Consider the following 13,313-nt stretch of genomic DNA (forward strand, 5'->3'; position numbering starts at 1 on the left):
GGGCCCGCGTCACAAAAAAAAAAAAAAAAAAAAATATATATATATATATATCGTTAATTGTTAAATTCTGAAATAGGTTTTTTAAATGTTGATTTCTACTATGTAATCAGATATGTTCTGATTATATAATAGGGAATTGTGTAAATATGATTCATTCAGAAATTCATTTTATGTGAATTTTTTCTTAGAAGTGACTCTACAAAGTGAAAGATATGTTTACATGTTAAGTGAGTCTTTCATCTTTCTATTGTACATAGCTTTTACATGCAAACTTCCTTTAACTTTTACATCCCATTCTTTACTGTTACAAGGTTTTCCAGGACTATGAGTTCTCCACTTGTAAAACCTCTCAGGGCTACTGCTGTTATTATCACGAGGCCAGGGCAGTATTAGTGAACTGCTGAACACAGATTTTACAGAAAGCTACATAGAAAGTAACTTTCTTTGATTTTATCAGAAAAGAGTTATACTAGAACTTGCTCTTATCATAGATCTTTTCTCCCAGGTCCAGGCAGATTTTTTTCTGTAGTTAGCATTACAGAGAAAAATTTCCTGATAACAAAAGAGTTATGCCCCACTTAGAATGATGGAACATTCCAAAAATCATTTTGCAGTCCTCCATTAAAATGCAAATTTCTTGTATGAAGTACACAGAACTGAAAGCTTTTAGATTTAGGATTAGACAAACTGGACAGTCTTTGGATTAACCTAAGTGACAGATTTCAGCTACTAAATCCTCTCTCTTCTCACCCCACACCTGGTACATACGATAGAAATAACCTCACCATTCGTCAGTTTAAAAATACCTGTTTTCCCCATCAGAATGTTGGTAGTAATTTCCACACTTATTTGTACACTGAATTATGTGTCTCTTAAAAAAAAACCTGTATTACATCAACACCACACCTTCCCGTTGATAGTACAGCTCATTCCAACTGAGAAATCAGGCTTACGTGTTGTACCAGCAGTGTATAGACAAACAAGGGTAGAAGCTATAGCATGTAAGACTGTTTTGCCCTGTAAGGAAGTTTTTCTAACAGGGCTATGCAAATATTGTCAGACCTAACATCTCTCTCTCTCTCTCTTTAAAGAGTCTGGATACTATAGAGAGAATTCCTATACCAGATAGGAAGTCTGTACATCCTCTCTGGCACTACGATTCTAGGATGCCAGGCAATATCCAACTATTACTTTGTTTCCTTATCTTCTTATTGCAGACCTCCCGTGATCCAGGACTGCTTCTCGATATTGACAACACACAGAGAAGTGGTATCACAGCCCTCGCCCTCCAGGACTCACTCTCACTCTAAAGGTAACACTGTGATGTGTGAGTCTGGTGAGAGCAGGGTGTTCCAGAGACCCTTTCTGTCTGTGGGTGTCTGGGATGCTTGACGGGCGGGGTCGTCAGAAGAATGCTGGACGTCCGGACAGTCCAAAAAGGGTAGATAAGAAGGTGAGAGAAAAGAGAAATCCTGAGAGCTGCTGGGCTGGGGCGGGGGGCAGTCAGGGAGTGGCCATGGTGACAGCAAAATCTATTTCATTATTGACGCATCATCGGATATTTATAGACTTCCTTCTATGATGATTCCCACTAACCATTAGTGTCTTCACAGTGGTCCTGGTCCAAACTGATTGAATAAGGATATCTACATTGTTAAAATGTATCCGTCGCTAAAAGAACTTAAAAACGACTATCTTAAATCTCTCCACTGAAATGTCTCTTTGCCTGAGAAGTTACAGGGACACGACTATGGAGAAATGCATTCCATTTATTGCTTATTTACAGGCAGAAAGATAAAGATCTTCTCTTCTATGCATTTGGAAGATCCCTTTAGCCCAGTTCTAGCGGTGACGGACACAGATGCATGTGGTGGGCGGCTCACCGTCTCTGGACCTTCAGTTCCTTACGGAACCTAACAGGAGAGGGGGTGGGGACGGGTGCAAGCATGTGGACGAATCTTAAGACCTCACACCTCTTCCACTTCTCAGAGGACGGCTGGAGACAGGTCCCGAGTCATGGTCCACTCCCAGCAGAGACCCATTGGAGCCAGCATGTGCTCCTGCGTGGGCGCCTGGCCTGTGCTCAGCTCTCTATCTCATGACCAGCATCCTTGTCCACAGGGCAGCTCTCCATATCTCCTCCTGGGCAATGGCAATCCGAATGATGGTCTCTGTTTCTCCCTCCTCCGCGTTGGGACCGTCGCCAGAGTTACCATCAGAGCGCTCGGGTTCAGCACGTCACTTTCGTCTCCTTCTTTCCTGTCCTCCACCACCTGGAGAATAACCCCATGGCCCAGCTGAGTGTCCCCCCGCCTCCTCTCCCTGATCCCAGACACCATGACTTGAGCCTCACTGGACCATTTGGGATTTGCCATAAAATCTCAGGCCCTTTGGTTTTGCTATTTATTGATTTGTCTGGTTCTTTGAGGTAGCTGTGATTCTTCTGAGGTCACGGATGAGGGGGGTAGGACCCCGGGAACCCCGCCGATTCCTTGGTAACGCAAATCCAGTCCAGCAGGCCAGGCATGGCTGCACAGAGTAGGCTGTCTCTCAGGACAACCACACTCCATAATACAGGCGTATCGGTGGGTCCCTTCTAGGTACCCCAACCATCCAGTACTGCAGGGGTCACCAGGATACCAGCAGTCCAGGAAGGTGGGATTGGATTACAGCCAGGACTACAGTCGGGGCCCTGATGTTGATTACGACAACTGGGTATGGCCGCAGGCACCAGCTCTTCATCCTGAGTCCAGATTTTCTTTACAGTCAATGTCAACTGAGAGTCTAAACCTGACCCCTCTGTTAATACTCCCTACGTTGTTGTTGGGCACTCTCGACAGCATCAAGGCCTGGCTCCCTTGCCACCATCTCCAGGAAGCCTCGTACGATTTTTCCTGATTGAAATAGATTTCCCCTGCACCGTGCATCCACGGCAATCGTTATCTGTAGTCATAGTTTTTATTCTATTACGTTTATGTGCTTGTTTCTCTGTCCAGTTTGATTCTAATTTCTTCAAAAAAAGGACTTGGGTCCTGTCATCTTGCCTTGATGGCCATGCCTAGTATAGAGCAGGCTTTAAAGGGGTGAGCTTATTTAACTGAATTAAAAACACTAGGATAAAGTTATACCATGAAGTGAGAGCAGGTGTCTGCAGTCCTAGCAGGAACAGAGACTAAAGGGTGGCCAAGTTCTTGCTTTTGAAGAAGAAAAAGAATGGATGGGAAGACATTGTCCATAAAGAACCCCAACATCCATGATTTCAGTGTGCTCGGTCTGGGAAATAAGAACACAGAATAAGAGCAGAACAAGGCACCAGAGAACACTGTAACTTACTGAAGTCTGCTTGGGCCCTGTATTACAGAGAGTTATTTCTGTTCTGTACGGGCCGCCAAAAAGAATCTCGAACTTTACCTTCACGATGGATCAATCAATACATGTATATGGTTAAGAAAAAACACTTTTTTTTTTTTTTTTTTGGCCGTGCTGCTCAGCATGCGGGATCCTAGTTCCCTGACCAGGGCTTGAACCCGCGTCCCCTGCAGTGGAAGCATGGAGTCTTAACCACTGGGTCGCCAGGGAAGTCCCCAGAAAAAACACTTTTTTAAAAAGCCTGAGAGTCCAGGTTTATAATTAGGAAGCAATAAAATATTTAAACATCAAATAGGCACAAAATATGGAGCAGCCTGAATGATTCCTTCAAGATCCTACAACTGCACTTCACTCCAAAGCTTTTTGATAAAGGTGGGCACCGCAGCTACAGGAAGGGTCTCTCGTCACATCACTTCCACTCCTCCTCTGGCAGGGAGCACAGCTGTTTCTCCACCTCCTGTGGAGCACTTGCTTTGCGATTTTTCTCTCCTTCCAAAGCACTCCTAACATTTGACAGCACATGGTGGCTATGACTTGGTTGCGTATTCGTTTCTACTTGCACATGTTGGCAGATTCACAAAACCTCCACTTGTTTTCAGGTTCACTCCAGACCACATCTGCTCAGTCTCCGGTAATACAGAAACCCAGCCATTCGCAAGAAATACATAATACTGAAAATAACACCCCACTTTAAAACATTTAATTGTGGTAAAATCCACATAACACAAAGTTTACATCTTACATTTTTAAGTGTACAGCGAAGGGGTACTAACTACATCAACATTGCTGTACAACCAATCCCCAAACTTGTCATCTTGCAAAACTAAACCTCGTCCCCATTAAACACTAAACCCTCACCCCTCTCTCTCCCTCAGCTCGAGGCCACCACCATCCTACTTTATGTCTCCATAAAGACGATTACTCTGCATACCTTATAGACTATAAGTGGAATCACACAGTATTTGTTCTTTAGTGACTGGTTTATTTCATACAGCATAATGTCCTCAAGGTTCATTCACGTGGTAGCAGGTATCAGAATGTCCTTCCTTTTTAAGGCTGAATAATATTCCATTGTATGGATGGACCATATTTTGTTTATCCATTTCTCCAAGGATGGAGACTTTCACCTTTTGGCTATTATCAATAACGTTGCCATGAACATGGATGCACAAATACCTTTTCAAGACCCCACTTTCAATATTTTTGGCCATATACCCACATACCCTGTTTTCATCTGAGAATGTCTTTATTTGACCTTTATTTCTTCCACCTATACCCTTGGATATAAAATTATACCTTGATTTTTTTTCTCTTTCTTTCAGCAGAACCTGAAAGATGTTGTCCTCTTGTCTTTCGACTGGCATCATCTCTGGTGAGTAGTCTGTGATAATTCTTATTCTCATTCCCTTGAACATAATGTACTTTTTATTGTGACGCTTTTACTATTTTTCTCTATCACTGTTATTCAAAATTTACTTATATTGTGACTTGGTGTGGTTTTCTTTGTTGTTTGTTTAGATTGAATTTCTTGGATCTATGGGTTTATATTTTTCATCAAATTAGGGAAACATTTGGCCATTATTTCTTAAAATATTTTTTTGTATTCACACATTTCTAAGACTCCAACTACACTTATGTTAAACCTTTTGAAATTATCCTACAGGTCACTGTGGTTCTGTTTATTATTATTATTTTTCAATCTCCTTTCTCTCTGTGCTTCAATTTGGATACCTTCTAAGATCCTATATTTAAGTTCACTGGTCTTTTCTTCTGTGGTGTCTAATTTGCTCTTAAGCCCATTTAGTGAATTTTAAATTTCAGTTACAGTATTTTTTTCCCACTGCTCTCACTTCCATCTGTTCTTTTGGTCCATCAATTCTTTTTTATAGATTCTGTTTTTGTCTTCATGATGTTTGTATTCTTTAATCTTGAAAATAATTAAAAGGGCAGGACAGGAATAAAGACGCAGATGTAGAGATGGACTTGAGGACACGGGGAGGGGGAAGGGTAAGCTGGGACGAAGTGAGAGAGTGGCATGGACGTATATACACTACCAAATGTAAAATAGATAGCTAGCGGGAAGCAGCTGCACACCACAGGGAAATCAGCTTGGTGCTTTGTGGCCACCTAGAGGGGTGGGATAGGGAAGGAGGGAGGGAGGCAGAAGAGGGAGGAGATATGGGGATATATGTATACACACAGCTGATTCACTTTGTTATACAGCAGAAACTAACACAACATTGTAAAGCAATTATACTCCAATAAAGATGTTAAAAAAAAAAGAGCTGCTTCAAAGAGTCTGCCATTTCTAGGTCAATTTTCATTGATTGATTTTTTTCTTGTTTTGCATATGTCTAATAATTTTCAACTGGATGCTGGACGTTGTAATTGTCACATTAAGTGTCTAGATTGTGATGTTCTCCTTTAAAGGGTGTTGAATTTTGTTCTGACAGGCAGGTAAGTTACCTGGAGAGCAGCTTCATCCTAGCAGCCTTGTTTTTCAGTTTCATTATGGCAAATCTATGTGGCTAATGACAAGACAGAGGTAAGGAGGTATATGATATAATGCACATAAAGCAATACCACAGAATTCGGCATGTAACAGCTGCTCAATAAATTCTGGCTTCTACGGCTACTGTTGTTATTACTATGAAGTATGACATGAATGTGGTTTATGCCAGAGTCACAGCTTTTTAATTAATACTATATTGTTATTGCTGGCAAAGAAGAGTAAATGATGTCCTTCTTAAGATGTAGTAGAAGCACAGCCTCCCTCAGGGAACGAAGCTCTTCCAGGGTGGGAATATTTGGCACAGGTTGGGAGAGTCTGGGTGAGTGGCAGGGAGGGTGTGCAAAATGTACAACATTGTGTTATTAATATTAGGTTATTCACCAAGAAAAATCTCTTTCCTTCATCCTGGTAATGGGATCAAAGGAAAGAGAAGAAGGCCACTGAGGATACTGACAATAGTAGACTGGTTCCTGCAAAACATAGGTTCTTCTGTTGTTTCATACATGTGCACTCTTACACACCCACAATCTGTATGTCTCTTGTATTAGACTGAGAAATATGCTTTGCAAAGAATGGCCCACAATTACTTTCTAAGTCAAGGAGAATGTGAATGAGGTGAGCTGCAGTCTTGTTCTGGACGTAATGGGACACAGACCTGATGCTTCTGGTGGGTTTCATTTCAACAGCCTTCACTGTCTTTGCTCTTATGACTTATCAAGTCTAGAATGGGGAGAGTCTGTGGATTCAGTGATCCTCAAGGAGAAAAAGAAGTTCCCTCAAAGCGGGCAAAACAGAAACTCCTGGGGTCACCTTTTCAACTGCACCCGCCTTGTCTGCTCTCATCCTCCACCCCTACCTTCTGATACATCTGCCCGCAGAATGCCCCAGCATTACAGGGTCAAGGTGGCAGAGCTGGTGTGTGTGGGGGACCATCCTTGAGAACGTTGGGCCAGCAAGACAGCTCGAGAGCCGCCAGCAGAGGGAGTCAGAATCTCCTCCTGATCCAAAACTCCACGGTGCAGCGAGTACCAGGAAAGGCCAAAAATCTAACTGCTGGCAGGGGGCAAAACAGAATCAGTTTTACACATGAATAAAATCAAGGACAAGTTGTGAAAAAGGCAAGGCCAGTCAGATGTCCACAGAAAGGGAGGTCTGTGTTTCCAGCCCCTTTAAGGAATTTCCTCAAATTTAGACAAATGTCTTCGCTGGAAGGAGACTGAATCTACCTCTAAGTGATCCTCCCAGCAAGATGCTCTCCGGCCCATACGGAGCCCCATCTGGGTGAGGACAGACTGCTTTTACACATGAGTTCTTGCTACTCTGGCTTCCAACCCCATTTCCCCCTGCATTGCATCATATGAAAAACACAGCCAATGTTTAACGTCTTTTTTCATTAGTTTCTTACTTATACTTTAAACACGTTTCCATGCCAAACTCATAGACACTTTTGAGAAATTGGAATCTGACCATTTCCGTACAACATTGTTTTCTTAAGCTTGGAAAAACTTTACATTGAGTCCCCTGGGCTCTGTATCACGGCTTTGAAGTCCTTTTTGGCACATGTGTGTCTTAACAGTCTGCCAGTTTGCTGTAATTGGGCTTAACCCTACATGTGCAGAACGCTGCCTTCTAATAAAAGCGTTCTGTCCATGGACAATTTTGCACCAGGTACAAGGTGTGCTGTCTTCAGAACAGGGATAGTTGATGGAAACATTGAGGTCATGTGGAAGGTCCTTCCCATTTCACTATTTAAGGCCCTCTACCCTTCTCTGATGTCACATCTTGAGTTCATAAGAGAACATTTATATTCTCTGAATGTTGTAGATTTATGGTCTACTTCCCGTGCCTGAACATATTTTCACCTCTGAGAGCACTGTGAGAAATGAGTCAGAACCAGGACTACCAGGACCAGTTGGTCATCCTGCACAGCTTCTTATGACAAAACCAAGCTCAGCCCCTAAGCCCTGCAGCCTTCCATGCTGGGAGCATAAGAAAAAACCCCAGAAAATGTGGGCACTTCTATTACCCACAAATATAACTTTCCCTAAGTAGCTATAATGTAAACATGGACTTAAATACCTCATTTTAAAGCCCTACATAGTTAATAACGAATGAAGTTACAAAAGCAGAGAGAAGGAGACCCATGCCAAGCACACAATTCCTCCGATGAATCAGGTACTATGTTGAATGTCTTAGGCCAGCTCTGGTGGGGATCTGCTTTTGGTTCCATTATACATGCAGATTTGAGGTACAAATGAATCAAAAGGTAGTTAAGTGGTGGGGCTTATGTATCCAGGTCTGCTGGTGTCAAATCACACCACCCCATTTCTCAGGTGAAGTAAGTGGTAAAATAAGAAAACCCCAACAGTATCAGGAATCCCTAAGGAAGGGGTATTAATCATCAGAAAGTTCTACTATAGGACACACTTATTAAATTTGTCCTTTTATGTGCTGAGTCCTGAGTCTTTTGGGCACTACAGTTAGTGCTGAGGATATGCAGGTAAATAAGATACTAACCCTGTCATCACAGAGCACCCACGCTAGCAGGAATACTACTCAAATACGGTGGAACGCTGTTAGAGAATGTGCTCTGACATGTTCACCCACAGGAAAGTGGTTGTCAAGCTTTTCCTCCTGTAGAACTGCTTTGCCTAGATGGTGGGTGCAGAGAGATGACTTGCACCACCTCTTCCTGAGCATCAAGAGCAGCAGGAGTTACCTCTGAAGGGCACAGGAGCACCTCACTGACCCCACAGGAGGGTATCTCACTCTCCAAGAGAGTAGCTGATTGTCTGCTCTTACATCTTAATTTATATGAAGAGCGCTAAAGAGAAACCTGCAAGCTAATGACCAAGGAGTTTCATATAGTGCCAGAAAGGTCAGAGAAATAGAAGGAAAAAGACTGGATAATCCATTTATGGAGAAATGCTTGAACAGGGGAAAGCAAGAAATCTTCTGTAAGAAAAGTTGTAACTAAACTAAAGTTATTCAAGGAAGAAGCAAACATATCTAGAAAAGGAAACAATTGGCAGAAGACTAGCTAAAACCCAGATCTTCTCCCTGTAAGTCCAGGTAAAAATGTTTCTATGTTTTTCTGGAATAAAGTCCTAAGTTTCTCAGGTTCATGTCATAGGAAATGGCCACAACTTTCTACAAAGTGTCCTTGTAATGTGGTCCAACAAAAATTATAAGCTGAATGGACCATTCTTGGGAATTTTCTATTTTAGGGAAACACAAATATATTTTAATGAACATGTATCATGGAAATATAGCTAAAAGTAGTTTTAAAGAAAGACAAAGGTTATCTTTGTGAAAAAAATCCTCTTCCATCAATGTCTAATAAAAAATTGTCTATTTGCCCTAAAACAATTTTTATTTATGTTTGCTGTCATAGAAATAAAATTAATATACAATTCACTCTTTTATGTCATGCATGTTAGTGTGGATGGGGTTAAAAGGTTTAGAAGAGTGAAATACTGGCTTAGTGGTCATGTTAACCAGCTCCAAACCCAATGAATCATGGAATGGATGTTAGAACTGGTTTTTTTGTTTGTTTCTTTCTTTCTTTTTCTTTTTTTTTAATTCAGGGAAGCAGTTATCAGGAAGGTGAGCACAACAATTTTTCATTAATAACAATAATAAGAACTTCACATTTCTTGTCAGACACAGTGCAAGTGAGAAGACAGTGTGGCAACATCTTTCAGGTAGTGAAATAAAAGTTGTTACCCTAGAATTTTATATCCAGCAAAAGTATCACCAGTAGACTTGCACTACAAAAAAAAAAGTGAAAAAAATTCTTTTACACAGAAGAAAAATAATAAAGATGGAAATGTGGACATGTGGAAGAACATGAGAAATAATAATAACTGAGTAAATATGAATTTTTAATTAATTAAAAACACTTAAAATATAATTGACCCCTTTAAACAAATATAATAATAGTGTAGTATAAAAGTAAAATGTATGATAACAATGGTACAAATTCTAGGAAGGGAGAGATTGCATTTTATCATTGAACAGTTCTTATATTATACAAAGGTAGTATAATATCACTTAAATTTGAATTATTGATGCCCTAAAGCAACCATCAATTTACCAAAACAAAGAGTTGACTACTAAGTCAACAAAAGAGGTAAAATGGAATCATAAGAAATTTTAATTTATATAGATAAAAAGAGGAAGAAAGAATAAATAGGAAAATAGAAGAAAATAGAGATGATAGATCTCAACTTAAAAATATTAATAGTTATATTAAATGTAAGCGATTTAAATATCTCCAATTAAAAGGCAGAGATTGGACAACAAGGAAGATGATGGAATAGAAAGCACCAGGATCTGTCTTCTGATCCAGACAACAATTGTACCTGCAGAAACTATCTAAAGTAACTATTTTGGAACTCTGGAGTTTACTTAAAGGCTTGACGTTTCCAGAGAAAAGCTTGGCTGGAAAATTACAGTTAATATTGGTCAAATTCAGCCTTCAGTGTGGCAACAGGTCCCCATTCCCCATGCTCCAGCCCCATGAGAGGCAGCAGTGGGAATGGCAACCTGCATTCATGGTGTGGCTTGGTGGAGCTGGGGTGGGCAATAAGCACCTTGTCCTCCAAATACTGGGGTTTGTATTTGAATTACAGATTGCTGCTTATGGTGACTGAAGTGCAGGTACAAAAGCTGGTCATCATTGTTTCAACTGACTGAAACAGCTTCCAGGGGACTTAAAGGAGCCACATCTTCTGTTTTTTTTTTTTGGTGGGGTTGGGGGGCACATTCGAGAACAACCATGTATATGGAGGAATTCAGAAAACTGTCATAAATGCCCAGGAAAAGATGTAGACTCAAAAAAGAAAAGGGAAGACCTTAAGCTTTCACTTCAGGTTGATCCCCAGTCAAGACTCTACAACAATTTTTTAAAAACTGAGGCAAACCCTGGGTCTGATTTCCAGAGTTAATACATTATAAAATTCAAATGTCCAGTTTTCAACAAAATATCATAAGGTATACAAAAAAATCAGGTAAATATGACCTAGTCAAAGGAAAAGAAATTATAAACAGAAACCATACCTGAAGATGTACAGTCACTGGACTTACTAGACAAAGACTTTTATAAAATTGTCTTAAAGATGCTCAAAGAGACAAACAAGGCAAGAAAATGTTTGAACAAAATGATAACATCAATGAAGAGAAATTATAAAAATAGAAACCAAAAATAAATTCTGGAGCTGCAAAGTACAATAACTGAAATGAAAATAGACTAGAGAGATTCGAAAGTAGATTTGAGGAAGCAGAAGAAAGAATCGGTGAACTTGATAGGACAGTCAAAATTATCGAGTCTGAGGAACAAAAAGAAAACAGAGGGCTTCCCTGGTGGCGCAGTGGTTAAGAATCTGCCTGCCAATGCAGGGGACATGGGTTCGAGCCCTGGTCCGGGAAGATCCCACATGCCGCTGAGCAACTAAGCCCATGTGCCACAACTACTGAGCCTGCACTCTGGAGCCCACAAGTCACAACTACTGAGCCTGTGTGCCACAACTACTGAAGCCCACGCACCTAGAGCCCATGCTCCACAACAAGAGAAGCCACTGCAATGAGAAGCCCATGCACTGCAACGAGGAGTAGCTTCTGCTTGCTGCAACTGGAGAAAGCCCTTGCACAGCAACGAAGACCCAATGCAGCCAAAAATAAAATAACTAAATTTATAAAAAAGAATGAAGTAAAGTGAACAGAGCCTAAGAGACCTGTGGGACACCACCCAGTAGACCAACAAATGCATTATGAGGAGTCCCAGAAGGGGAAGAGAAAGGGAAAGGGGCAGAAAGAATATTTGAAGAAATAATGGCTGAAAATTTCCCAAAAGCAATGAAAGACATGAATCTTCAAGAAGCTTATAAACTCAAAAAGATGCCCATTGAGACATATTATAATCAAACTATTGAAAGTCAAAGAAAGAATCTTGAAAGCAGCAACAGAGAAGCAATTTGTCACATACATGTAATCCTCAGTCAGATTATCAGCTAATTTCTCATCAGAAACTTTGGAGTCCAGAAGGCAGTGGCCTGATATATTCAGAGTACTAAAAGAAAACAGCTGTCAACCAAGAATTCTATATCTGGCAAAACCATCCTTCAAAAATGCAGGAGAAATTAAGGCATTCCCAGATAAACAAAAGTTGAGGGAGTTTATGACCACAAGATCTGCCCTGCAAAGAAACGCTGAAGGGAGTCCTGCAAGTGAAATAAAAGGACACTAGACAGTAACATGAAGAAATAAAGACCTCAGTAAAGGTAAGTAAAAGGGCAATTATAAAAGCTAGTAGTATTGTAATTTTGGTTTTTAAATCCACTTTTGAAATTTTCTACATGATTTAAAAGGCAAATTCATTAAAAAAAATTATTCTTTCAAGACCACATGGAACATTAACCAAAATAGACCACATTCTGGACTACAGCACAAATGATATTCTCTGACAATAACAGAATTAAATTAAATCCAAAGAGAAATATCTCTGGAAAATTCCCAAATGTTTGGAAACCAAATACATATATAAATAGCCAATGGATCAAAGAGGAAACTCAAATGGAAATTAAAACATATTTTGAACTGAATTAAAAATGAAACATACCATATCAAAATTTGTAGGATGCTACTAATGTAGTATTTAAGTGGAAATTTAGACTTAAATTGAATTGTTTCTAAACACCTATATTAGAAAAGAAGAGCTCAAATCAATGACTTCAATTTCCTCCTTTAGAATAATGACAGAAAAGAGACATAAAAAGAAGAGTAAATTAAATCCAAATTTTAATTTAATTTAATTGAGTCAAATAAACACAAAGGAAGAAGAGAAAGGAAATTAAATCTGAGCTGAAATCAATCAACAGAGAAAAACAAGGCCTAATTCTTTGAGAAGACGATAAATTGATAACCTTTAGCTGGACTGAACAGGAAAAAAAATAAAGAAGGTACAAATTACTAATCTCTGGAATAAATTAAATAACACCATTACTGATTCTACAGATATTCAAAAGGAAATAAGTAAATATTATTGACAACATTATGCCAATAAATTTGACATCTTCCATGCAAAGGCAAATTCCTTGAAAGACACAAATTACCGAAACTCATTCAAGTAGAAATAACCTGAGAAGTCTTATGTTTATTAAAGAAATTGAATTTGTGCTTAAAAACTTTCCCATAAAGAAAACTTCAAGCTCATATAGCTTCACAAGTGAATTCTTTCAAAAACTTAAAGAAGAAATAATACAAATTGTAAAACAACTCTTGCAGGAAATATTTGAAATACCTGAATCACTACTCCATACCAAAACCAATGACAACCCAATGAAAGAAAACTACTAGCCATTATCTATTATGAACACAGATGAGAGAATTCTAAACAAAATTTTATCAATTCAAACTTAACAATATATAAAAA

The 13,313-nt window shown here is 39.6% G+C and overlaps 1 protein-coding gene across 1 annotated transcript in view; it reads right to left on the reverse strand.

The window, feature by feature from the left end:
• The window catches only part of PIEZO2 (piezo type mechanosensitive ion channel component 2), a 338,761-nt gene that overhangs the window by 109,592 nt on the left and 215,856 nt on the right, over nt 1-13,313 (reverse strand). The window lies entirely within an intron of this gene.

Source organism: Neophocaena asiaeorientalis, unplaced genomic scaffold (genome assembly GCF_003031525.2).
Source record: "Neophocaena asiaeorientalis asiaeorientalis breed wild unplaced genomic scaffold, Neophocaena_asiaeorientalis_V1.1 scaffold110, whole genome shotgun sequence".
NCBI classification, from domain to species: Eukaryota; Metazoa; Chordata; class Mammalia; order Artiodactyla; family Phocoenidae; genus Neophocaena; species Neophocaena asiaeorientalis.